Below are 27875 nucleotides of genomic sequence, written 5' to 3'. Positions count from 1 at the left end.
GATTTCTCTGCTCTGATATAAAGTTGTCGGAGTCAAGTTCTGGTTCTTGCACAGCTTCACCTCCAGTCAAGGAGCTCGGAGAAGAGAGTGACGGAGATGAAAACCCTTTTTGAAAACGAACCAATATCCGAAGGTTCTCATCAGGATTGACCAAATAACACAGACTTTTGAGAAAGTGAAAAAAACTACGAATCATACATATAATGTTGTCATCATATAATTATAACTTTGAGTGGGAGAGACAATCCATGCAGGAGAGGAGAATAGCCTCAGAGTCTATTTTAGTGTTTTCTGGTACATGTCAAAGCAAAACGAGCACTTTTCACATAAATGGCAAAAGAAATACCAAAATATGCAGAGGCCAGCGCATTCCCAACTTAACCTGATGGTAAAACTGAAAAAAAGTGGAGAGGGGACTGGGTAATACTACACAAGAGCTCTAAAAGAAAAACCTGAGTTTGACTACTGTGCTTGCTGTTCTCCTTTGAACTGGAGAGAAAGTCGTGTGGTGCACTGAATTCCATGGAGCGAGATGAAAACTGCCAATAAATAATGGAGAAAGCTTCAGGAAAAAATTCCACAGCGTGACATGAAGAAGAACCAGTGGCACTCTGTCCGACAATAGTCTGGAATAACAGCAAAAATTCGTGAACGTTAAAAAAAAACACGGGGGGAGAAAAAAAAAAAAAAAAACACTTCTACGCTGTATTTATCTTCCAGATATTAGTCATTCAGGGGGCAACAGGAACAGACTCAACGAGCCAGATAATGGACATGATCACTTACAAAAACATTAGGGAGCACCACCAACAGGGGGAGAGAGTCGGAGTGCATCACCTTTAGCCTGATGGCCACGATGGCTTTTTTTTTATCTGAGTTTCAAGGAAAGAAATGAGGCAACGTATTATTCATTATCATTACAACGTGTGACGCAACCCCACATGTCTGGAACATGGAGCAGAGATGAACTGTAACCCATCAAAGTCCCTCCTGTGGGTGGGAAATAAATCAAGGTTCCATAGAATTTAAGGAAAATCATTGAGTGCCTGTGTGCGTCTCTCACTTTTAAACCTCCTTGCAGTCGACGGCCTGTGCAGAAATAGACCCATTGTATCCCTTTGCCTATTCAGTGCAGGTGCTGAACCAATAGGGAATCTGACAGAGGGTTGTTGGCTGCCCTCTGCACCGCTCGTCTGACACACAATGGAGTGGGCGCATACTGTCGAGACTCTGCGCCCAGTGGCAAATCATTTGCCTGATCCATGCATTAGACAGCCATTGCCACGACAGGTAGCCTCGTGGCTGAAGCCGGATCCGACTTAAAGACCTACTTTCAGGCGTTTGATGTGGTCACGCTCTTCTCACGTGTTGGGTTTAGGTGTCAGAGAAATATTGGAACCTCGTCATGAAGCCCTCAGCCATTTCCCTTGATGTGCCTCTGCCAATATGACACCACTGGAGAAAGAGATGGGTCTAAATGCATGGATCATCGGACAGTTTCCTGATGGAAGCGACTTACACACACACACCCATCATATTTGTGTGTGTGTGTGTGTGTGTGTGTGTGTGTGTTCATTTTTAAATCAACCTTGCTGCAATCTTCCATATTGCCTTCCCCTCAACATCTGGAGGCTGACAAACTCTTTGTTTTATTCATGGCCACAGTTAAGAGACAAGTGCTGCATGTGTGCAAACTCAACCGTGCGACATGCGTCGAGCAGATGTTGTGGGACTTAGCTGTGACTGGTGCGTCAACATTAAACTTTTAACCCTTTGTTACGGTGGGCCTGAGAGCTCAATGCACTGTGTATTTGCAGCGCGTGTCTTGTCAAATTGAGAAGGACGTTTTCCTAATTTGCTTTGCAGTGTGTTGAGCCCTCAGGGCCACCGTACTTTACTGAACAGCTGCCTATCATTGTCAACGACAAAAAGTCGTGGTTTACATCTCGCTCACGCTTCTCTTTCACAACACATCTTTCTGACACTCTGGTCAAAACTTGACTGCCACATTGTGATCTTTTCTCTTTCATTGTTCACAAATTATAATACCTCATTTTACACAAAGTTATTTCACATTTATGATATGTGACCTGTATGACTGTTGACTGCATGTTTTAGCTACATGAATAACTGAATTAGTGAAGTATTAATTAACCAAAGATGCAAACAGAACAGTGTTTGAGACTTTGTCTGTTAACAAGCTTGCTTTAAGAATTGACGATGGTCGGTGACTTACATGTTTTTCCCTCCGGGCTTGCCCTAGCTGCTGGCTGCTGAGAACATTGGGCCTCATGCAAGAACATGTTTGTATTCTCATCCTCAATTTCTCTTACATCTGTTCGTACCGTGAGTTCCTACGAACAGGCCCCGTCGGATTCATCAAACGCTTCTATCTTCAGAAAAGTGTGTAAATGACCTGCGTAGACGTGATGAATGCCACCTGTGCCTATATGTGCGTATGCTTGTGCTGGATCAGTACACCTTCTTTCATTGCAATATTATACAATATGCAGCATGCTAAACTAATTATAACGTGCCTTCTTTTGCGTGTGGAGCCGCTTACCACCAGCTGTGTTGAGGAACATCCGACTGGCTTCACAACAACCACTCTGCACCTCACCACAGTACAGTGCGCACATGACGCTCGTTGTTATGAACGCTACCGTCTCGTGTGGGGGTTGACTCGAGATGCCGTGAGCTCATTTCAGTGAAATTTGGGTAAATTATCAAAAAAGACGGAGAATCCACTGTATCAGTCACATAACATAAAGTAACAACAAACAACATTATTGAAGACATGATGGTTATAGTTTGCAGATGATATTCTAAAAGATGATTACAAAAGGCAGCAATATTCTATAGATAATGTTGACCCAGCAGGCGCGACCTGCACTTCGCTGATCGCACTTCACTGCCACTGGCCGAGGACGGACATGCTGCTAGCAATCTCCCTCTCTTTATTATTATTATATATTTAAAAAACAAAAATTACTTTCCTATAAAAATATGAACACCTCACACCTTCCTTTCTCTCCCACGTAGCCTCATGTACTTCTTCACAGTTCATAATATTGAACACAAGCGCGCGCACACACACGCACACACATGCACCAACATACACACCCCACAACTTCAATCTTCTTGTTCTTGTTCTTTGCCTTTTGTAGTTGTCCTGTGTTCACTTTTTTGTTTCCTTTGAGCTGAAGTTTTTTAGAGGTAAAAACACACATTTTATGAAGCTTCCGTCCAACTCTGATACTGTGAGGAAAAATACTTGGTCCAAGTGAGTAAAGATAAGTGGCCTTATATTGTGCTGTTGAAAATATTGCGTCTCCTTAACGTAATTAACAGAAGACTGGCTCCTGCTTTTCTTTTCTTTCTCTAGCCCCTTTCACACTGGCCAAAAAACCCACGTATAAGGTCTAATATTTGTGTTATCGGTAGGAGGGGGGCTGGTTGCAGTACTTTGTGCTCGCTTATCTCCGTCCTGTTCGGAATGTTCAGTGGGTCCCTTGAGCTTTTTTATAATTTTTTTTTTGAATTAAACCAGTTCCTGCTAATACATCACTATAAGAATGCTGTGAGGGAACTGGGAGTCGAGATTGCAGGCCAGACCATCATCATTGACCTGCAGCTCACAATAGTGATCCATAAAGCCCAGGACAGTGCAGATTCTGTAGGTTCCTCACGGCGGGCGGCACCATTCACTGTCGCCTATTGTTGCATTAGTATCCTAAATTATCAGTTCAAAATGTGCTAGTCCAGAGTGTATTTTGTGCTCTAAGATCACATAATGTGGTCAGTAGATCGGTTTAAGATTTCACTTGGGGAGCAAATGCAACAGTCTTCAATATATGAGGAAGTGTACTGCACCATGCACGATAACAACATGAAGCCAGTGCCTGTAGCCCTGCCCAGGTAAAGCACCAGAAATCCCCTGATTGACAGCCTGATTCTGTGGCCGACATTGACAACAACTGGTCAAAATCTAGAAATAAAATGCTGAGAGCACTGTTGATGTGATGGGACACAGCAAGCTATAGCTTTTTTTGATGCATGTTATATTTTTAAGGGGGTCATTATTAAAAAAGCACGCCGATGATCAGGCTGCACCTTCATGCTGGTCAAACTTTTTGCTGTTTGAATGACAACGGTAACTTTCCACACGAAGACCATTTGACGACTGAGCCCTGCGTTGCACAAAAGGATCCAGCCCTGTTTAAAGTTTGTTTTCATCAAGCAGAGAATTTGCAGGCCTTCAACCCTGCGCCGCTCTGCCGAGCAATCACAATTTACCTGGTTTGGTCACTGATTGGTGCTTCGGCTAAGATGAAGTTCAGTGAGAGTTTTGATAGAGTAATTGAGTTTAAAGGTGAACATGCTCGCCTGAGACGGCGACACAGAAACAGGATTTGCTCCAGTCGTGTATCCTTTCAGTGTGCCGCTGATTAATGTGGTGTGGGACCATGGAATACAAACAAATCCCCTGGCCAACAAAATATGCTCTTTAATATAGACCCACTACTACAGGCGGATAAACACAAACATCCTTTGTCGTTAATGGCAAAATGAGAGCTGAATGTTAATTTACTCAAATCTATTCGGCGATCAATAAAAAGACTCAAAGGTCAATCAAATTAACTTGCTCGCTTGAAGCTGCATCGTTTCTCACAGGGATATAAATGTACAGTTAGCTAACTTTCACCACTGCTGATTAATCAGAAGAGATTTCCACCGGTGTGGTGCCGTCAATATCCGGTGAGGAGGAAGAATCAGGTCAATGAACGAGGCGCTGACAAGAAAATTAGATCTCACCTTGAATGAAATATTTTATTCTGTAATGCCTTAAAGTTTATGACTCTAGTCCCCCAAAAAAAGAAATAACCTGTAGGCAGTTTGCACCCATTAAAACATTTTATTGAAGGGCTACGCATATGACTAGATCGAATTGGGGCTCACACAGACGACTGCTTCACAACTTCTGGCATCATTTATGCAGCGTGGCGAGGACGTGCAAAAGATTCATGAAGCTTGATCAGGTCTTTGAAGTCGTAATATGATTTGTGTTCCTCTGAAGGTCATTTTCACAACTGTTGATGCCGTGTAGACGGGTTTACTTGTTAGGTCGGAGGAGTCTTCAGCGTGTCCTCTGCTTTTAAGAAGGGTTTTCTCTTATATTACAACAAGTGAAGGAAGCAGACAATTCATTCAAGATGAATGAATGAATGAAAGAACGGAGGCCCAGTGTTTGGCAGTGTATTTGTACATTGACTCAGTCAATGTGGTGCAAAACGAGACGGGAGACTTCTCTGTAACACCTACAAATAGAAAAAAAACCTTTGTTGAGCTTTTCGAAAGGTTTTTAAGTGTCAGAACTTTTATAACGGGGGGAAAATTACACCCTGTGCATAATGTTACAATTACTGCTAAAAGACAGACGAGCCCATACATGCAGGAGGAACAAGGGCACAAACAGCTCCTCTCTTAAGATACTGGGGAGAAGGGAGGCTCTTATACAACGTGTCATGCTGATTTACAGCCCTGGAGCTGCTCTGCTACATGGAACACCGGCTCTCTGGTGTCGTACAATGTTTGTCAGGAATTTTACACCCAAACGGGTCTCATAACGCATGACATCGATCAGTTCTGACCCAGTAAATGCTGCTCCGTGGAGGTGATGGTGCCTTTTTTGCAGTTACCTCTTCAATCTTTCGCAGGTTGAGCTGTACAGTGTCCCATCCCCCCGGTGGTGGGGGAATGTATGTGGAACTCAGTGTTATGGCTTAACAAGAAAGTACACTCTACTCTAAGAAGTTTATGCTTAAAAGATTAAAATATATAAAATCAAAAGGCCCCAAGTCCTAGAGAGGACAATGATGTAGTTTTTTTGTATAATAATGTAATTCCTTTGACTAATCCGTCCACATTTTGGCCAGTCACTTGTTCGTCCATGTGTCATGCAACATTTGACACAAAACCATTTGTTTTCGCTGAAACTATGGGAAATGATGCGCGCGGATGCACCGAATGATACCGGATGTAACGGTGAAAGTAGGACGTCAGGACGTCTGGCCACAGGACGTCTGACGACAGTGACGTAGGGAGGATCTCAACGCTCAGGGGCTTTCCTGACAACACGTCGCAAGAATATTTCGCTTGTGCACTTTCAGGTTTCAGTGTTACAGCCTGCAACTTTACCGTTGTGGTTCTCTCGGTGCATTAATGATGTTTGAGGCAGCAGCTATCTAAAGAGCCAAATATTTGGTTCAGACCAAACACAGATCTAAAAAGAGAGTGAATATTGGACTTAAGTTCACTAGGTCTCTCTGCCTGGAGCAGAGAAAGCTGGTTTCTTGCTGGGAGTGGGTGGTGGTGATGGTCGCCCAGGAGCTTCGGACGTTCGCAAGACAAGAGGCTATAAAACGGTGCTTCGTCTTAGAATCTACAGAATCGGAGCTGTCAGCCATGTAGCAATAGTGCATACCTACTTATAGCCCCTTTAAAAGGATGCTAATGCTGGACCAAATGTTCCAATACACTCTCACCATGACATCTTTATGAGCGGATATGTCAATGTTGTGTTTACAGCCTGTTGTAAAATAATAATAATAATCCAATAACTTCTATTTATAACTTGTAATTTTTTATAAAAGATTTAATAACCCTAGAGTCAAATTGACTTGTCAAGATGAGAATAGGATCTGCACTTCTACTCCGTGTGCACTCCCACACTGAATCTTCTTTTGCCCCCTGAGGCAACTGCAGCTTTACTTTTGTTTTGTTTTCCCTTCCGACTCTCGAGACACAGCGTGGCGAGTAATCACCGCTGGCCCGAGAAGAAATTTGTTACTTTTCGGTTGTTGGTTTGGTTGAACAAGATCAGGGAAAATAAACGAAGAAGCCGCGGCTTGTCGGAGCGCTGCTATGCTGCGAGACGAAGCCAGGAGACAGAGATATGAAGGGGCTTCACACTGTGTCAGCTGGACTTTGGCGGCGGCGGCGGCTGTGGATTTACAACAGCGGCGGCTCAGAGAAAACCTGATGGAAAGAGTGAGGGAGGGAGGGAAGAGCATTTGCATGTACTTTCTTTTATCCGATGTTTGATTGATGATTCTCTGCCTGCTGATTAGATTTCTGCCTTTTGGATCAGCCCTTTGCAATAAAAAACCCTCTCCCCGCAGGAGTTACAGTGACACCTCTACCTCTTATCTTGACCTGCGAGCTCCCACTTTTGTCTTCATCAATCCCTGAACTCCTGCTCTGAGAGTGTTTGTGTCTTTTGCAGCAGGACTTATGAAAAGATTCTTTGATCCTTATCACAGAGAACATTTGTTCCCACAAGAACGTGCTTCCAAGTCGTCTCGGTGCACGGGAGGGGCCTCGGCATCATGTAGGGGATGAAAGGAGAAAACTGGCTCCGAAATGTGATTCATTCACCGTTCCCTGTCAGTGCCCTGGCAGGGTCTTCGATGTGTAAAAAAAAAAAAGAAAAAAGAAGAAGAATCTCTCAGCCTGGAGGGGAGAGCTGGGATGGCGCGCACATTTGCTGCAGACTGGCAAAACAGGAGCGATGCGAAGATCTCATGTCGCATTTGGCTTTTCCAGAAAACTGTTTTCACATGCAAAGCTTCCACGTGCATAATCACGTGTATTCCATCTATGTATTTTTGTGTGCAGTAGATTGGAAAACACAAAAGTCCCGGTCACGCAACAGATCTTCTCTCGCGTGGTGATTTCTTCTCCTCGGCGTTGCCTGCGATGTCGCATGAAATGGCACATTATCAAATTCAGAGGCGTCTCAGGGCAAATGAGACACACGGGCTAGTATTTAAGCACTCAGTCCCCCGCCCTCCTTTGTAAGGGTCTGTTTTCAGCAGAGATTTTCTTTTTCTTATTTATTCATGCCGCGATGGCTCGGAGCAGCGGCTTTCACAGATTTCGCTTTCTCTGAGATACAAATTCATGGCAGGCACAATCCAGCCCACAGGCCTGGAGATTGGCATGCGATACACAACTTTGGTTCATTGAATGAATTCCAACTTGGAAAATGAACTGCTGATAGTTTTGTAATCGAGACTTTTTTTTTCCATTACCAAAAAGCAGGGAAAAATAACATTTTCTCATGACTTTGAGGATGGGATTACATGCCGCTGCCTGTGTCATGTGCCTGGTTTAGGTGACTGTGGTGTATCACAACAGACGAAGAGCACAATATGCAAAGGTTCACTTTGGGTCAGAGCTCCTCGGTTGTTAGCAAATGCTATGTGGAGCAAAATAATGTGTAGTATAATCCTCATTTGGACATAACTTTGTTAACTTTCTCTTCCTCTGACACAATTTTAAATAGTGAGAAATATTTTGATACTTTGAGTGTATTCCAGTTAGAAAATGATGGGCGGCCGCGCTTCCTGGAATCTCTACACGCTACAGCTTGTCGATTGGAATTGTAGCTCATCAAATGACTCACTGGCCAATCTCCATCTTAACAAAGGCTAATTCACCTGAGTGCTTTTACATGCAAGGCCATTACCTGCGCTCTGCCCACATATTCCTCATTATGTTCACACTTCTCACAACAACACTACAGATGTGTGCACTTCTACCACATTGTTGACCTGTTGAATTATTAATGTCATGAATGGCTGTCAAGGGTGTAGACAGTTTTATTGTTTTATTGTGTGTGTGTGTGTGTGAGTGAGCTTCCTTGCACATCATTAACAACTGTTGTTAGATATTAACTAAACATGGTGTAAGTAGCAAATGCAGTCATGCCCTCTGTAATGCCCATGGGCGTGTTGATCTTCAAAAGTGTGGTTTGCTGCATTGTTGGCACATTGCTCTCTTAACACAGCAGAAAGTAATTGAGCGAATGAACCAAAGAAACCTGGTTATTTTATGGTCACGTTTAGAAGAACGTGATATGCATCTTCATAGGCGGGTGGACTGATGGTTACACACTCAGATGATCTGTTCTCATGCATTTTCTATGAAAATAGAGAAAACATCAGGATGTTTGTGCAGAGATGTTAGAGTTGATCGTCTGGAGAAGATTCATTTCTGTCCAAAAATCCATGGCAGGCTATCCAACATATTTCAGTCTGAACCACAATGGTGGGCCGAGGGGTGTAACACCAAATTTTGGGGCCTATGCATAAGAAGTCGCTGTGTTTTATTTTTTTTATTTTTTTAGACATATGAATGTCAAACCACTGTCATTATACAGAATGACAGCCATTTAGTATTTCTCACCTGACAGTAAAAAAAATAAACAATTAAAAGAAATAATTAAAAATGAAAAGATTGCATTTTCAATAGCTCACTCATTTATGAATGTAATGACATCAAACCACCTCTCATGTGTCTGGGACATCCTCTCACAGCTTTCACTGCTGTTAGTTTGTGAAAAAGGCCTTAGTCAACCCCTTTGCTTCCTTAGCAACTAACGCTAGAGGTGTGCTGTCTTTAAAACGACCACATACGTCGTAATGCGCTATTTCAAAAACATTTTTTGTTGGAGCACAGGCTCTTTGTTTCATGTATACCCCATGCGCATTAAAGCTTCTAAAGCTGAATATACGTGTTTCAAAACACTGACTTCTTGGTAACCTTTGACCATATGGTGCAAATAAATGAGATATGACCACATGCAGAATCCCCTTCACAATGTGTGGTGAAATGAAAAGGCAGTTTAATCAAGAGGATGTGTAATATCTGCAGTAATCACAGGGGAAGGGGGCACTGCGATTGCCCCTTTAGGTATCAATTGGTGTGCAATAGTTTTCCCTTTTTTCCTGGACTTGTTCTGACATGATCATCAGTGCATCGGAGGCACAGACGAAGGGGAGCACCATGCGGTTGTCTGAGATTTCATTAGGAGCAAGAGACAAATATCTTCCATTCAAAGGGCAGTGAAAAGACCACAGCGTTGATAATCACGACTTTCCCTTTTTTTGACAGTGGCCGAGTCCGGTTGCGTTTCATTCCCCCCGCCGCCTCCCCCTGCTGCTGGATAAGCCGACTGAATATCGCATCGCAGAATGTTTCATATCATGCCTGAGGGGTGTGTGTACAGAGTTGACACATCTGAATGATTGATACAGCTTCATCATGGGCATCTTCGATTGGAAAAATAAATGAGGGAAGAGGGAGTCGGAGTGGGTATGGTAAATGAACTTTGCCTAAGGTGGTGACTAGTGTGTTCCAGGTGGTGGAAGCCAAAAGGTGAGCAAAGACAGAAACATTGCTCCCAAAGTGCTTTTAACACCGATTGAAGGAGAAAGCCTTAAAATGTTGATGAAATATTTTACGACGGCTACATAAAACCCTGTATTATAGCTCTGTTAAATATGCATGACCGCTAATCAGCTTTTATGTGAACTTTAAAACGATGTTTACGTTTAGACGATGATGCATTTGATGTCAACTATTTTTGTGAGCATGAAAAATTCAATGAAAAACTAAAATGTGTTGCTTAAACTATAAAAAAAAAAAAACCTGACAACTCTGGAAAGTCATCATGGCAGCAGTTATTTTATCATTTTATAAATAGTAGAAATACGGCATTCATGTTCCAAAGTAATTTACGGATAAGGCCCTACATATCCACACAGGAGCGACCTCCTCAGAGATCTACTGTATGTGGGTGTGTACAGATTAGATTAGCATCTTTGAGTCTCACCTCAATCATCCTTTTTGGTCCATGTAGTTTGGAGACCTCACATCGTTTCAGCTATGGACCAAATCAAGAAAGGGCCTTAATGAATGAATAGGGAAAATATATATTTTCACAATTTTCAAATGTAAATGAGAACTATTAAAAGGCAGAAATTACAGATGTATGTGACAAAATCTGATATTTCAAAAAAGAGAATAAGAAATAATGCGAAACTTGCTAATTGTGAAACTTGCTTCTAAACATTGAGAAAAATCTAATCCTTTTCAACATTTGAATGTATCCTCTTTTGACAGAAAAGTATTAATTGACAGTTTGATGAGTAAATTTAAAACTAAAGAAAGAAAAAAATCCTGGATCCAGTCCAGAAAATGTATGAATACATAACGTCGTTAGCAGAAGTAATTAGTATTTTATTTACACAACCATTTATGATTCATGAGTTGAACATGTTGCTCATTTCGTTGGGGAAACCAAAAGGCTTTATTCTCCTATGAAAAAATTGGTTTGGACACTTCAATGTTTCATCAGCAGTAGAAATAACATAAATTGGTTTAGACTCGGCAGGATTCACCAGCCATGCCACATCTTGTCTAAACCACTTAAATGTTAGAGAAGATTTAAGTCACAGGGAAACCACGTCAAAAACATGCTTCCTCACAACAGAACAGAAACTGTATCCGAACAGCAATGTCTGGTGCTCATATGATACTGTTTGTTTCCACAGTATGTGGTTTAGGAAGCTGTGGATTATATGAATATCACGGAGCCTTGGTGGTGATGAGTGTTTAACTGGAACCTTATTTCTTCCTCAGACGTAGAGCTGTTGTTGTAATGGGGGGGGGGGGGGGGGTAGCCAATTTTTTCATATTCTTCTTCCTTAAAAAATTAGTCTGATATGTCAGAGCCACGAAAGTCAAAACAAAATTTGGGAGGAAACCGGCTGCTTTATTTTGCAGTTAAACACATCTTGATTTCTTGTAATTTGTCATTTTTTAGTTTTTCTGCACTGATTGCATCATTTACATATCTTACCATACATACTGTATTTTTCTTTTTGGTCCTCTGCTGTTCTGTTCCCCTGCTGTTATTTTTGTATCTAATAACACGGCATATGTTTTTCAATATGCAAGACGTTTTGAAGCTTAGAAAAGAGGGAAAATCAATCAGAAGCGTTGCACAAACATTGTGCCTGTGGCCAATACAAGAATTTGAAATGGCCTGAAAAAGTAATGAAAAACAACCCACTGGTGCGCTGAGCAACAGACATCAAACAGGTCGGCCAAGGACAACAGCAGCAGTTGATGAAGGGGACATTGTGAGAGCTGTGAAGAAAAACACACAAATAACAGTCAGTGGCATCACCACCCAGCTCCACGGGGCAGGGGTGAAGGTTTCACAGTGCAACGTTCAAATAAGAGTTAGAGAGCCTTCTTGCAAACCGCTGGTCATCAGGAAGAGTCAGAAAGTCCGAACGGAATTTGCAAAGAGGTACAGAGTGATGGAAAGGCTCAAGTATCTGCTCGTGATGGGGAACATGCAAGCTCATCTGTGGCGCTCGGTACAGGGGACTCGCTCCTCTCCACTGATCGTATGATTCAGGACAGGAACATTTTAGTCCGCCGGTTTACAGAGAAATGCATTCAGACTGCAGCATGCGGCAAGACAATGATCGGAAACACAGTGTCAGCACAACACAGGAGCTCATCAGGGTGAAGTAGTGGAGGCTGTCGGTCCCTGGACCTCAACCCGACAGAGCAGCACCTCACCTCCTGCAGAGAAAACCCCCCGAAAACAAGCAAGAATTGAACGGATCGGCGGTAAAACCCGGTCAAAGCTTCACAAATGAAGAAACACAACGGTCCTGTCATGTCAGCATGTAGCAGGCTTGATGCAGTTATTTCAATCGAGCCTGATGCAAGCAAATATTACATCTTATTTACTTTTAATTTCTGTTCATTCACTTTTACTTACTTAAAAATGCATGTGGTCTGATATAAAGTATGACACTCTGAACTCTCTTCTCTCCTCTTTTTTATGGTTTTTCACCCAAATGTCTCCAGTGAACAACAGAAACACAGGATTTGACTTTTCCAGTAGCTCCGGAGGAGACTGATACACACACGGTTTGGTGATGATGATGATGATGATGCTGCTGCACATGTACAGCACTCAAAACATTGATGTGATAGAACAATCTTTCAACCTATACTTCTTTTCTTCTTCCGCACAATATCACGGGTCCTCCGTCAGAAGAGCAGGCCAGCGTCTGTTTTGGTATCTGCTGTTTCCAGGATCGAGAGTGAGCATTGAAATCTTCTTTTCCTTTAAAATTTACACCATTTAACAAGCTGTAGTCGTGATCCCACCCAAGAGAGGACTCGGGGATTCAGTTCACCATAATCGGATTCAATCACTGTGTTCCCCGCCGGGCCGCCGGTGAGTTCGTGGTGAGGTGGACAGTTGATCAGCCTGGGAGAGCAGCACGCTCCCGCGCTGATCCACATTGCTCTGAACTGATATTATGGAAACAGACATGGCATGAAATGTCCACATACGCAGGACAGGACACTGAAGATGTCGATTTTATTTACACCACAACGCCTCCAAGGCATAACATCACTGCTGCACGGCTCTTGCTGCACGGCTCAGAGCCCTGAGCAGCGAAAAGAAAAGACTTTGCTGGAGGTTGATAAAGTTTGGGAATATTGAAGGCTAAATCAAGAACAAAGGTAGTGTAGATAGAATAGCAAAAAAACTAGACTCACATAGACGTACTTACTTATTAGTCAAAGTTGTCATCATGTCGACATACAGTAGCGGATGTATCTACTTTTCCCCACTTTCATTTCATGTTGACATGGTTCCAGCTTCAAGAGTTAACATTTCCAATTTTTGTCGTAATTTGTAATGCAACATTTCCTCTTCTCACGATTTATGAATTCAATTCATACCAGTGTGATATTCTACCTTCCTCTATAAAATCGGATTGTCACATTGTCAGTGCACTTCTCAGCTTGTTGTCTCCTAAACTGTTGATTTTGAAAATATGTCAGTCAGATAAGCATGGACCACGGAGCTATGGAAAAAACAATCATTGCATAAACATATAAGTCCACATGCAAATGGACTGTAATTATATAGTGCTTTTCTAGTCATATAGACCACTCAAAGCGCTTTACATGAAAGTCACATTCACCCATTCACACACATTCATACAGCGCTGCTGTTTACCACGCATTTCGAACGACTCTACGTCCTGAGCCACAGCCGCCCATGTGATGGCTGCCCCTCCTTGTATGCCCCACATTCACACACAGCTGTAGCCAAGTCGAGTCTAGTTACTGCAAACAGGCCTAGATTTGAATAATACTGTACCTCCACAAGTCACGTTCGACTTCTGTGATCCGCTCAGATTCACCCAAATAACACATAAAACATCAGCGTTGAGCAAGTCACTGCAAATGAATAAATGGTTGCAATTAGAAACTTGAGTTACTTTACCATTTACAGCTTAACATTTTTCTAGGGAAATTAACTTTTGAGTTACTTTGAAATGTCTGCTTCACTTCTGTCATCAATGAACACACTTCTGTATTGTTTCATTGCTGCTGAGCCCGTGACAGTGTGGGACAACACGCCTGTCAACACTATCCTCATCATCACTGTGATGAAGGAAGCAGCGGAACAATAAACCTCCACTGACATGTTTTTATGGACCTATTTATTGTGGTCCTCAACAGGCCTTCAAATCATCACTGAGTTTGTCACAGAGTGAATAGAAACTACAGTTTCTCACACATTTACCGGGTGAATGACATCATCAGAGTGACAGTCCTCACACCAGCACACACTACACAACTCACCACCATATGGTTATGTCCTTGAGCTCAAAGAGGGAACAATAACGTCCATATTTCCAGGAGGAAAGGATCGCACTGCGCAGACTGTGGGCCGTTGTGTGGACCGACGCTGATCCATTGACTCGCTCGTATGTGACACTGTAAAGTCTGGTGATGGCTTTGTTAGTCTGCAAGTATCTCATGTATGATCACTTTGGAGGCTGCAGTTTGTCATGCTGTTGTTTGCAGCTGTATTTACATTATACAATTGAAGAGACATCAGTCAAGTCCACATGAAATACAAGTAATCTGTGAGTTCCCCCTTTTTTTCACATGCATATTGTTGCATATTAATTTTTTTCTCTCTCCTCGTCAGGCGACAGTACATGAGGACCATGTCAAATTCAGTGTTTTAATACTTTGACAAAGTGATTGAGTATTTATGACTGCATTACAGTACATTCAGCAGGTCAATCGTCAGATTTATTCCCCATAATTGCTCCATAAATGTCCCCTCCATTCATCTATTCTTTTTTCCGCCCCATCTCCAGTGTTTGTCCTGCACAAGAACGCAGGTAAAAGAACGCGTACAAACCAACACGGCCGACAAATTAGAGTTGCCCCGGGGAAAATCAGGTTTCTCTAATCCTGGACCTGATGACAGTGACCAAGTTATTGGCTGCTTATATAGATGTAAACCCACCTCAGTATCAGGGTGGTCCACTCTTCTGCCTGAGTTGTCTGTTTAGGAAACATTTTCGGACACAGAGAAACAAAAAGAAAAAAAAGGTTATGGATGTCTTGTCTCAGCTGAATCCATCATTATACACTAACAAAAAACACTTTAAAAAGTTAAGTGAGTATAACAAAGCAAATATAACAGAGCAAATGTAGCATCATATTTCTAGTCTCTCTGAACAATAAGTGATACACTAGAGGAAATTGGGCTGAACACTTGACTTCCCTAATCACGATCACTAAAATGCACCAGCTATTTTCATACACCACTCTTATTCTGCCCTCATCTGTCAGATAACAGTTTAATGAAATTCATTTTTCCTAACGTTTGTCTTTCTATGATAATTCATGTTCACTCTAATGCTACATTGGCCTGCGAATGAGTTTCCAACAGGGTTGGGTCAGATTACTTTGAAATGTAATTGGATGATTACAAATGACATGTAAATTTTTGTAATCAGTAAGGTAATTCATTGGATTACAAAAATAATGTAATCTAATCTGAATTCTTTTGGATTACTTAAAAATCAAACATCGAAAATATTGGACTTTATACCAAAAAATGGACGGAACCAAGACATTTTGAGTTCCACAAATTAACACTTTAAAACTGTTTAAACATCCAAAATATTTTCAATGCAAAAAAATTGCATTTGGCATATTCAGCATTTACAAAACAAGCAAAAAAAGCATTATCATTATCAAGCATTAAGCATCATTTGTCCGCTCTGGATACTTCCGGGCTTCATCAGCCACCATATTCAAAATATTACCAAAATGTTATTACGTAATCCTTGAGACCTCGACAATGTAACTGTAATCTATCTGGTCTGATTATAGTCACTTATTTTTTTGTCATCTGATTACATAATCCAGATTACATGCAATCCGTTACTACCCGACCCTGGTTACCACCCACCTCCCCAACGCTGGCTCCCTCAGCTCCGGCAGCCGGGCCTCTAATGCATTTACCAGCGGTGGCGAGGAACAGGAACACTAAGCGGACAGAATCAGTTTTCCCGGAGATGGCGAGGAGGGGCAAAAAAAAGAAGAAGCCTGCTGCCCAGTTCCAAATCCTAATGTGGAGGGCAGCGCAGTCTGAAAGGAGGCAGTCATGGGCAGCGGCGATGGGATCAGTGGGCCTATAATGACTTTTGGAGCGGATGAGATGTGCAGATGGGCTGTGGGAGGAAACTGGTTCCAAATCCACCGCCAACGTTGGACGTCAGTCGTGGAGATGGTGCCGTTTCACTCAGCAGAGCATCATAAATCCAATTAAGCACTCAAATCCAAATTAATACATGCACAGACACGCACAGAGGCACAAATAGAAAGGACGATCATACTGCACGTACAAAATATTTGTTCCCAGATGCAATGAAATGCTCAAGTATTTCATCCAGTATTCAAAATCCAAACGCTTTCTTCTGTTTTTGTGACCAAAGTGCAAGCAAACTGCACTTCTTAATCGCGGGGATGCAGAAACAGACGCGAGCCCTCAGACAGAGGCTTAGTCGCACAAAAACTCAAGTCTGACCTCAGCAGTTTCATATCATCTTGGATTATAAACCCACACAAAATCGATTCTTAACATTTATCCGTCTCCAGTGAAACTCAGAAGGACCCGGTGATGGAGTGTCTTTTCGCCATTTTTTTTTTACCCTTCACCTTAGCTGTCTGTGGTGGATTTCTGCGTTAACATTTTTTTTAATGCTAAATCTGATGCTGATCAGTATTGGAAGCTGGAGTATTTATCTTTGCTGCAAAGTAGTTTTCACGGTGAGTTCTGTGGATCATCCTGAGTGACCACAGCTTTGTTTTTTCGGGAAGACACTTGTGTTTTCAAATGGTAGTGGTGAGAGATATCAGCACCCCAACAGCAGAAGTGGATGGAACTGAATCCAAATCTGAGTCGTCTTTGCTTTTTGCATAGGAGCTCCCCTCACTGGTGACTGGGAGCCCATTTGCTGCTGTTACATCAAGTAGACGTGGAGTGGAGGCTGACTGTTTAATTCTGCTGTAAAGTTGGGCATTTTAACATGGGGCTCTATGGGGATTTGCTCCTTTCTGAACTCAGCCTCAAGCGGGCATCTAGTGAACTGCAGTTCATAGCACTTCCGCATAGGCTTCATTTCTCAGCCTCAGAGTTGGCCCCTCGGTTGTAATTAAGCGTCAACCCACTTGAGATCACAAATTCGTTTATGACCTGCCGTTCTGCAGCCTCGAGTTTGACCAGCGTCAGTTTGAAACCAGAGGTGACCATATTTGGAAGAAGCAGGAGGTGGATCTGACTGAGAGCTCAAAGACACTGCGCTGTCAATCACACGGCATACGCTGCTTTATCATTTATTTCACTCTCAACCATAATTTACGAAATGAACCTCATGCTGTATCGAAGAGGACTTGAAACTAGCGATTGGGAGCATAAACTCCTCAGGAAAATGTTTACTTAAGTTGAAAATCAGGTGAGAAGTAGAGCTTTCTCTTCTTCTAAAGAAACTGACTTCTTTTTGCAAACATTGGAGCCGCCCTCTGCTGGTCAATCAAGAGAAGACAGGTTTTAGGAACTTCTGGATTCGCTTCGCTTTCTGCACCCGGAGTCTAAACGTCCATTTTTAATGTAAAGTCTATGGTAATAAGCAGCTGCACAATGACAATAATGTATATTATTTCTGTAACCAATCCTAAATTGTACATTAAACAGCACTGCTACTGAATTGTAGGTATGAGAGCTCAAACAGTCTCTAAAGTGGATTTTAAAAATCATGCCTGAGCGTCTAAAAAGCCTGAACTGATGTTAAAAAATGGCTCACGTCTAAACCTGTAAAAAAAACAACAGTAAGCAAGAAAAATAAAAGGAATGCTGTTTCTCATTTTCACGTTCATTCCCCCCCCCCCCTTCGCTTTTCCCAACTGTGTGCAGCCTTTACCAGCACCAATGATAATTGGTTAGATAAGTGATGACAAATGGCGTCGTCTTTGTTGAGCATCCTGCTAAATGGTTGGAAGGGGAAGCGCCTCAGATCTCCACAGCCAGCAGCCAGCCATTCTCCCATATCTCACACGTCTGTCAGATTCACTCTACGGGAAGCTGGAGTGAAAGGAAAAATACTCCGCTTTATTGCCTTTCGAACATCGGTTTAATGTCTAACACACACACACACACACACACACACACAGGCACACACATATACACACAAAAAATGCAATAAAATAAACAGCAGGCATGGCGAGCTGAGAAATCACCTCAATACCAAATGCAAAAAAGCATTCATGTTTAATCTCTCTGCCTCCTCTGGATTTGTTGGAACATCCGCGTTGCTGAATTGGGCAGATTGATCGTACATGTAGGTCTAAAGCATTGTAAGGTAGAAAGAAAAGAAGGAAACACTCCGCCTGACGCCTCACCAGCATTACAGTTTAATCACAACAAGAGCAAATATATGAATTCCTGCTCCGGCGCCCTCATTAAGGATGCTCACCATACGGCTCCTTCCTGACATGAGGCATTTGTGTCTTTGGTAGTGAGGGTAATGACCATCACTCATGCTGCCAGCTTTCATTGCCTGGTGGCGTGTTTAGCTACGCGTACTCTAGATTTGGGAGGGGGAGGCAATTGTATTTAATCATTCCCGAGGACGGATTTTGCCTTGAAAATCACGGGCGAGTGATCGATGGCTGGCGCAGACGAGTCAAACACACTGAGATCTCTGTCCAGAACCTCTGACACCAGCTCTCACGCACTCTGCGGTCTTCATAATGTGGCACGAGATGACCGGGTTATTCATTGGAGAAAGGTAGCTGAGAAGAAAAAAAATATCACAAAAATAGCAATAAATAAGACATACACTCACTTATGATGATACAGCATATCATCATAATGTATCTGCAGCAACAGGGACTCAGCTATTGAGGAGCGTGATCCCACTTTTTTCACTGAGCAGTCTGATGAGCGGCCGCTTCACTGGAATGTTTCTGTCACACGTCTCCTTTAATTCCCCCCCCCCGGCGACGTCACCTTGTTGTACTATGAACACCCACTCAGAGGCACGTTCGCTGACCAGACACAAATAAACATGGCTGCTGTCACATGGCGGGCGGTCTCGGAGGTATAACCTCTGGAACCCGGTGCTGTCATTCCCCGGCCTTCATGTTTGCACAGTAATGCCTTAGTCCCCCCTCGTCTCAGAGTCAATGAGGAGTGGGTAGAATACTAAGAAATGCCATCGATCGTGAGAGGTACTGTACCAAATTCACTGGGCTCTGGGCTGACTCTTTATATTTCATTTTATTAAAAAAATCCGAAGGATGGTCATCGCCATCGACGGCCATTATCAAAGGCATGGTACAGTGTAACAGACGTAAACGATGATAGACCCAGAGCAGGTTCATGAATAGAATTTATGACATCATCTCCCTTCAAGGCCGCAAATCCTAGAATTCCTCGAAGTCCTTGAATTCGTGCAGACACGAACATGGATGGATTGCGGCGAAATACCTGCACTTGCAGGATAAACCCCACTGACCTTGCTGATCCCAAATTTCTCTGTAGTGCCGCAAGCTCATTTAAATATAATAACTCGAGATCTACGAGAACCATTCACAGATGTTCATGGTTCCCAGGCGAGTAGCCTAAAGCCTCCCTTGCTTTTTTCCTCTGGCACCACGGATGTGAATCAGCGTACAACCAGGACACGCTGTCAAAAAAATTAAATCAAATTCGACAAAGGACAAATGAATACAGAGATATATTTCCCCTGCACTCTTCTGTCTTTCAGAAAACAGAAGGACCCCCTACCTGTGAATCCATTTTCATACGGTCTCCTTCTACTCATGTTCTACTCAAAACAACTTTATTTCCACCACGCTATCTCCTGGTCATACTCCTCTGCAGCTCTAAACAATTCAGACTCCCTGGCGTTTCGTGACGGCGAGAGGTTGGATGAAGGGGAGCGGTTGTCATGGAAAGCTGATTTGGTTATAACAAAGCATCTGCTGCTGGAACAATTGATTCAGCATATTTTAATTTTTTTTCCCCCTCAGAAAACGAGTCACAGTCAGTGGGTGTGACGTGCTGATGCAGTGGGTTCACCGTACTGTGGAATGCGATTTGTGGATTTAAAGGGAGATTATGTCAAATGCTATTTATGAACTTGCTCTGAGACTGTTTGAAAAAACTGTGATTTTTTTTCATGTACGTCTCCAATACTGTATCCAGGTTTTTTTTTCCAGATTAGCATTCCTGTTACAAATGTCATTGATCATGTTCTCACAAATTATGTCACACCTCTTTAAATACCAAATCACCACCTCTTCCTTATATGTCCCCATCTACTATGCAAAGAGTAAATACATTTTTTTAACCCTTTTTAAATGTGTTTATACAAGTTCTATAGTTATTTCATTATTAGTTATATTTGTAATTGTTTATTCATAATTATCAAAACAATCAATGGATATTGAAAGACTTGGTTGTTTTGTTGATCAGTTTTGAGTAGTTGATTTATTTTTTCTAACAACCTTTCTAGAATCAGTAACCTATTTTAATAAATTGCTAATAGATGAAAACATTTTTGAACATCTTTGTGTTTTGGACTGTGGGTGAGACAAAACAAAGCATCTGAAGAGGTCACCTTGGACTTTTTGATGAACATGTTTCACTTATGAACCGAGCAATTAATCAGCCCTAATGGAAAAAATGAAAATGTTCATTAGTTGCAGACGATAACATGTCTTCGATTAAAAATTCAGTGCAAAAAATTTGCATTGCAAATGACAATGAGCTTGGATTGAAACATGTTGCATACAAAGCAGAGAAGAATGTGACATCACTAATGGCAACAGGTATTTCGTACCTACTCTGGAAATTCAATGTGTGTTTCTTTCCTTTGCTCAAAGCGTGACCTGGGCAGGCCTCCGTCTTTGACGACGATACAGGATGCGGAGGCGAAAGCTCAATCGCTTCCAGGGAGAGGGAAATGCGGCAGCTACTGTGAACACAGCGCAACACTGCACCCGGTCAAATAGCACCTGAGGGCTGTTTTCTTCTTCTTCTGTCGCAGAGTCTTTCCACACTTCACAAAGTTGTTCATCTTTATCTGCAAATCACTTTGGGTTTTTTTTTCCCGTCTCTGTACCTCTGTGAAACCACACCGGCAGCATTTTTCAGCCCTTAAACCCGCCTCTCCCACTGTTCCCTGCTAGTACATACGAGCACATAGAAGGAGGTTTGCCCTTTATGACGAACATGCTGCAGTTTTCTTTCTTTTTTTAAACATCAAGCAGATCTCAGTAGAAATGAACCCTCCTCATTACCCTGCCTGCTTTTGTCCCATTGGGGCCTATTGATCTACCGAAGAGCAGTGTTCTTCTGTCTTTTTTCTGTTTTTCCCTGCGTTTGATGGCAGAAGAGCTGCTGGAGCACCTTCGCATTCTGGCCTGTGTATATGCATTCTCGCCAAGCTCCCGGAGCGTCAACAATCCACTGGCATGTGATCAAAATGTCTGCCCCGGTGCGTCCCCGCAGCGAGCCTGTTGTCGGAGCAAAGTGGGCGTTCGTGAATGAAACAAATGTTTTCTGCAAAGCCACCTGAGGTCCCGGAGCACGGCTCCTCTCCGCGGCTCCTCCAAACTTGTCTCTGTGAGGGCGTGCTCTTTTACACAAGGGCGAGAGAGGAGAAAAGAGTGGTCAGTGTTGAGCCACCCACGCTCTGCGGTGGGAGTCCACCTCCACAGGGTCGCCGCGGGTTAAGATCCCCAATCAGAGAATGGTGATTGAGCCGTCGGGACGAGAAACTGCGAGAGCCTCCGGAGATCCAATCAAGAGTTCACAGGCAGGATACAAAAAAAAAGTCTGTGCTTTAGCTCCCTCTTTCACATTGGGATTCAATCAGGTGCTTTGTGGCCAGATAGTAAGGCTTCTCATGTCAAGGTTAGAGATAGAGAAAGGGAGGAGGAGAGCGGCTGCATCAGAGGAGCTCTTTAATGGTGTTCGCGCCGGCAAAACAAAGTGCGGCTCATCTTCTCTTTTGAGCGACATCCAAATTGGCTGGCACAAGTAAAGTTGCATCAAAGTTTGTCCCGGGGCTGATTGACTGGAGAGAGCTGCGTTTGAAAATTGTCAAGGTGTCACTTTTCCCTCCCTGCCTCTCCTCTGTCCCATCTCGTTGCAGGCGCTCGGCTAAGCTCGACAGATTGGTCGCTCCCTTAATTCCCATAATTCTATGCATTTTCAAACAGCTACATGAAAACCGCTGGTGGATTGCAACCGCAGCCGGGCTACGCCTGCTGCTCGTTTTGACTGTCAACTCCTTGGAGTGGGGCAAGGAGCATCAAGGGCGAGCAAAAACATGTAGAGGGGTTTCCATGGCAACAAGTGCCAGGCCAGTCATTTTTCTGCCTGGTCCTGTGCGGGAAAGCAAAGGTTGTAAACCCCCGGTGGTGTCAGGATGATTGCTGTCCAAACCCATCTTCATTGTCTCCGAGTGCACACACACACACACACAATGCACAACAGATCTACGCCGACACGTTTAAGTTGCACAAAAATTACACACACTCGGGTCGGGTACAAGGGATTTTCCAAAACTACAGGCAAATCTTCATGATATTCAGGACATTTCATGATATTACTAGGGAGGTCACTCCATGACAAAATGCTTAAGTTAGTATAAAATTACAAAATCTGCGGCTCAAAGCAACACTGTAGACTAAATGTGCCCTGGATCTTGCCTCACAGGTTACAGTGTATTCAAAAAGTGTTCAGACCTGCTCATTTTTTATCACATCATGTTATGTCTCAGTCTTATGCCATCATTTTGTAGATTAATTTAGTCCTCATCAATCTACACGCAGTAGCCCATAATAACAAACTGACCCTCTACTCGCCACTTGGCAGCCATCTTAGCGATGACCCCCAGGCAGTTTATTTCAGGCCCCTCTCGAACTGAGCGGGCTGAGATCCGTAACTGCACTCTCAACGGTCACCAAGACGTAAAACCTGCTTTTATAGAACCACTATTGTAATGTGGTTTTATTTCAAATGCTTAAAAACTTTAGTGACTTTGCAAGGCAACTTATTTTACAGCTCAATCCAGATCCGTCACGTGATACCGTCATGTTATACGTACAGTAACATTCGTTCACAACCACCTGCTCCTACTCGCCAGCACGTCAGATGAAACTGTTGCGAATCTCAAATGGCCACTTGTGTTGAAATGTACTATTATTATTATTGTTATAAGTGCAACAATGCAATTGGTTTGATTGGATTTATTTATTTCAGTTTCAGCTGTTGAAGAAGACACTCAAGAAGGTGATTGTGTTCTTGAGGGGAGGGGACATCATAGAACGGCCACCCGGGGCAATGAGACCAAACCAAACAGTAAGGTTGCAGATCCTTAAACCAAAACAACAAACTGAAAGAGGCTAAAAGGCTCTATAGAGCTGATGGAGATCCGTGTTGGGTGATATTTCTTTGGGGCTTTGTCAATGTGAAACCTTTAATATTACACAGTACAATGTACGTTATATTGTTCTTTGATCCATTGTTAATATAAAAAATATTAGTTTGGTTTCATTGATCTTCAGCCCATAAGCCGTTCTCGCACCACCATCAGGGTCCATCATAATCTAACAGATTAGCTAGGAACCAATATGCTGAATTTAGAGACGTGCAAGAGTTTTTAGTCACTCCTAAACAAACGGGCAGAAATTGATCAGCGCCACTGTCTCATGGTTATGCCAGAGACACAGGACCCCACCAATAACCACGACAGTGCTGCTTCTCACGCTCATTTGACTTGAAAGTAAAACATGAAAAGAAAACCTTCTTTTCCAAAGTGAAATCAGCAAGTTGGGGATCGATTGCAGCAGTAATCAATTCGTGTCCGCAGTAATTAACTTATTTTTTCCACTTGTAATAACGACTTCTGACACTCCAGAAGGAGGAGGCCTCGTGAGGTGTGAGTCAATAAGCAAAGTTTGTTTCAGTCTTGTCGCGTTAGTTGGAAAAGCACGCATGCAGCAGTCTGTTTCGAAAGGAGCCGAAAGACTAAAATGAGAGCAAGGACATGTTTCACCTCCAGGTTGTCTTCTTTTTTCGAAACCGCAACAATTATTCAGCCTGATGAGGTTATGGACAGAGTAGAGAGGACACACAGAAATCCTGCCTTCAGCGTTTTGAAAGTACAGAGGAAGGCTTTTCTGTGCCGTGCAGCCAGAACCAGCTTTTGTTCCAGCGCATGTTGTTTATTTTGACAGAGGCCTCTGAAATCCCTGTGAACAGCTATGAGAAAGAAAGAAAAAACATCATTAATATTTGCTGGTGTTGACTGGGAAGAGGGTCGTGCTGAATAGGCTTTGCCAGCCTGTATAATCTTAGGAGTGAGCACGAGGTAAACGGCAAATAACACGAGGAGGAATAAACATAATGAATATATTTCTATCAGCTGAATAACTCCTGTCCATTTATCCCGTGGACAAATTAACGACAATACACACGATGATACAGCAGCACTGAGGCTGAAAAATGCTGATACCTGAATCAAGCTAACTCAAACCGTGAACAGACTTTTAATTTGCATCATCACCTTGCTTTGATTTCAGGTTTATCAGTCTGTCAAAGTGTCAAGAGATCCCCAAAATAAGAACCAAAGAACAATAGCAATATTTTTAGGTTGAAGTCGCCTTCAAATATATCCGATAGATTCCCTGTGTCTTTTAGGTAGAATATATTGGTAAAAAGATATTCCAGGAACTAGCTGGATGGAAATATGTCAGTTGGTCGGTCCAACACTCAAATATGTCACCGACCCAGAAGTATCTGGGCAGACATTTGTTGTGGAGGAGCTGTACATGTTTCAGTTGAATCAGGCAGCTCCACTAAGTCAGCTAAAATCGATGTTGGTTGGAGGGATATGTCAGTAGCCACTCGGATAACATGAGAAGCTAAAACTGCAAGTCGCCTTTTCTCTCTGCAGACGTTTCCATCTGTGGCAGCAGGAAAAAGCGCACCGGTAACATGGTTCTTCACCACGGGACTGTTACGTGTCGAAGTGAGCCCTGACAGTACGACAACATGAACAATACCAAGGACCCTGACGCTGACGTAGTTGGAATTCAGCCATCATTGAATTAAATCCTCAAACATTGAGCTTCTGCTAAAATGTTCCTTTAAAAAAAGACCTGTGGTAGACGGGGACTACAGTTATGAGCAACTATGAATTTTCACTCCACTTGAAATAGCTTTTAAAAAATTCAATATTTAAAGATTTGACACCATAACATATCATCTGTTATATCATCTCTACCACTTGTAACAGTTTTGGGTCTAGCTTATAAACGACTCAAAATGCTTGACAGTAAATTCACCACAACCCATTCATACAGCCACCGGAGGCGATTTAGGGTGTCAGTGTCTTGCCCAAGGACACTTCAGCATGCGGACTGGAGGAGCCGGGAATCGAACCACTGATCTTGTGGTCAGTGGACCACCCACACTACTTATGAGCCACAACTGCCCTAGAGTTAACTAGTGAAAATTAACTCCATGTCCACCAACTACAGCATTAAAATGCTGCTGACATGTCAATGGATCAATGATAAAAACTCCAAAAATACCAAATGTATATTTCAATGTATATATCAAAAAGTCTTTCTGCATGATGACAACCTTTACATTTAATTCAAAATATAGATATTGTTGATAATACACATGGGACATCTTTGTGCTGGGGTGTTTCTGACTTTGGTAAAGAATCTCCTTCCTATTGTTTGCCTCCTGTATGTGATGTATTCCAATTTAAAACAAGATGTTGTGGTACGACTATGGGCAGAACTGGTTTAAACCAATGACATATCAGTTTGTACAGAAGCTTGTCTTGTGTGTTCTTTAAAGCAGTCTCATGAAAATGAATATGTAATCGAAACATACGGCATCTTAATGCAGGGAGATGGGTCGCACTGGCAGTCGACGCAGGTTTGACGTTACAGTAGAGACGTACAGTAGCCGACTCTCGCTGAGAATCAAGTGCTTTGGAAGATGATCAAGGATTATTTGGCAAAACAGGCAGAGGCGCAACTTAAGCCAGTCCGATTACCGCCCCTCGCATTTGAGATGAGATGGATCAAAGCCGCAGCCGCGCTTCGCTCACGCTAAACAAGGGAATGTTCCCTTCTCACCGTCCACATAAAATCCACGATATGTTATCTAAAGTTGTCCCAGGACCAAGTGGCACAAAGGAAAAGCCGCAGCAGAGGCAACATATTATCAATTTTGTCAGCGTGCGAGCACTCGAGGAACTCGTTTGTCTCCGTCCTGGGAGCCATCGTCCCACCACAGACGAGTCTGCTGATACTGACTCAAGTGATAGTCTCCGTACGAGCTCTGACATGTTCATTTGGGTGAAATTACTTCCCCGGCTCAGGTATTCTGTCGGCATTCTTCGCCGAGACATGCGCGCCACCTGATGAGATTAATTTGTCACATTTCTGGTGTTGAATATTTTTTTTCCTTCCTGTAACCCATCTGATCCTCGCAGCTCAGCGGAGTGCGGCGGCACAGGGCCCTCTCTTACCTGCAGAGCGTGAGTGCCCCTCCGCAGAGTGGACCGCCTCCAGGCTTATTTATGTGAGTGGTCCCTGCACCCGTAGATAACGTCATTTAGCAGGACCCGGGAGAGCAGCCCCTTCTCTCCTGCTCAGCCCCGACACTGGGCAGACCGATTTAGCTCCTCTGCCCTGACTCTGCACCACTTAAACTACGAGCCATTCCAGGCTCCATTAAGAGAATCGCTTCCTAATGAACCCTCTTCCTCAGGAGGAAGTGATTAATAGGAGTGGCCATCCAGGATTGCATTACCCAGCAACACTTGCCTCTGCAAAATGGGGCACACACAGGAATACAAATAGAGTAGAGTGCTTGCTTGCTAACAATCATCCCAGTGCTGTCTGGAAAGCGGGGGGGGGGTTAACTTAGAAAAGTGTGCCTGTACTCTCTATCGGAGCTTTGGAGGTCCTATTTCTGCATCGCACACAAACGGCGTATCTGGCCGAAGTTATTTACGAATCCTGTGATTCATGGCGTCTGGTTGAAGTCTAAAACCGCACACAGCTTGCGATCACATGAGACTTGACTTCAAGAATTGAAGATTGGAAATAATCATTGTGTGCTTTTAATCAGTTTCACTGTCACCAAAAGAAGCTGCTGGACCTCGAGACAATACGTAGAAAGAGCAGTTGCCTTTGGAGTCTACTGACGTACAATGAAGCTGCACGACAATAGAGGCCATCAGACAAAGCTACATGAGCCATATGTTGGTGACAACAGGATGCCAGCTCCGCTGCCTCCCCTCCCTCGGGCTCAGATCATTGCCAAACTCAGCAGTGTGCCGCCTCCATTTTGCTTCAACATATGGCACAGCGACGGCTGCAGAGGATCACGTGTTGCACAGGGGAGAGTTTTGACAGTCGCACAGCTCCATTGGCTCTGAGGGGGTTTCATATCCTTGGCAGTGATACAGAAGAGGAGCATGCAAAGTCTCTCTGGGGGTCACCTCCATACTGCGTAGGAAAGCTGTGTTCTACAGTATTAATCCACTGATCTATGACTTGAACACAAGCCC

Source organism: Scophthalmus maximus, chromosome 5 (assembly GCF_022379125.1).
Source record: "Scophthalmus maximus strain ysfricsl-2021 chromosome 5, ASM2237912v1, whole genome shotgun sequence".
NCBI lineage: Eukaryota > Metazoa > Chordata > Actinopteri > Pleuronectiformes > Scophthalmidae > Scophthalmus > Scophthalmus maximus.
This window is presented reverse-complemented; position numbering follows the sequence as displayed.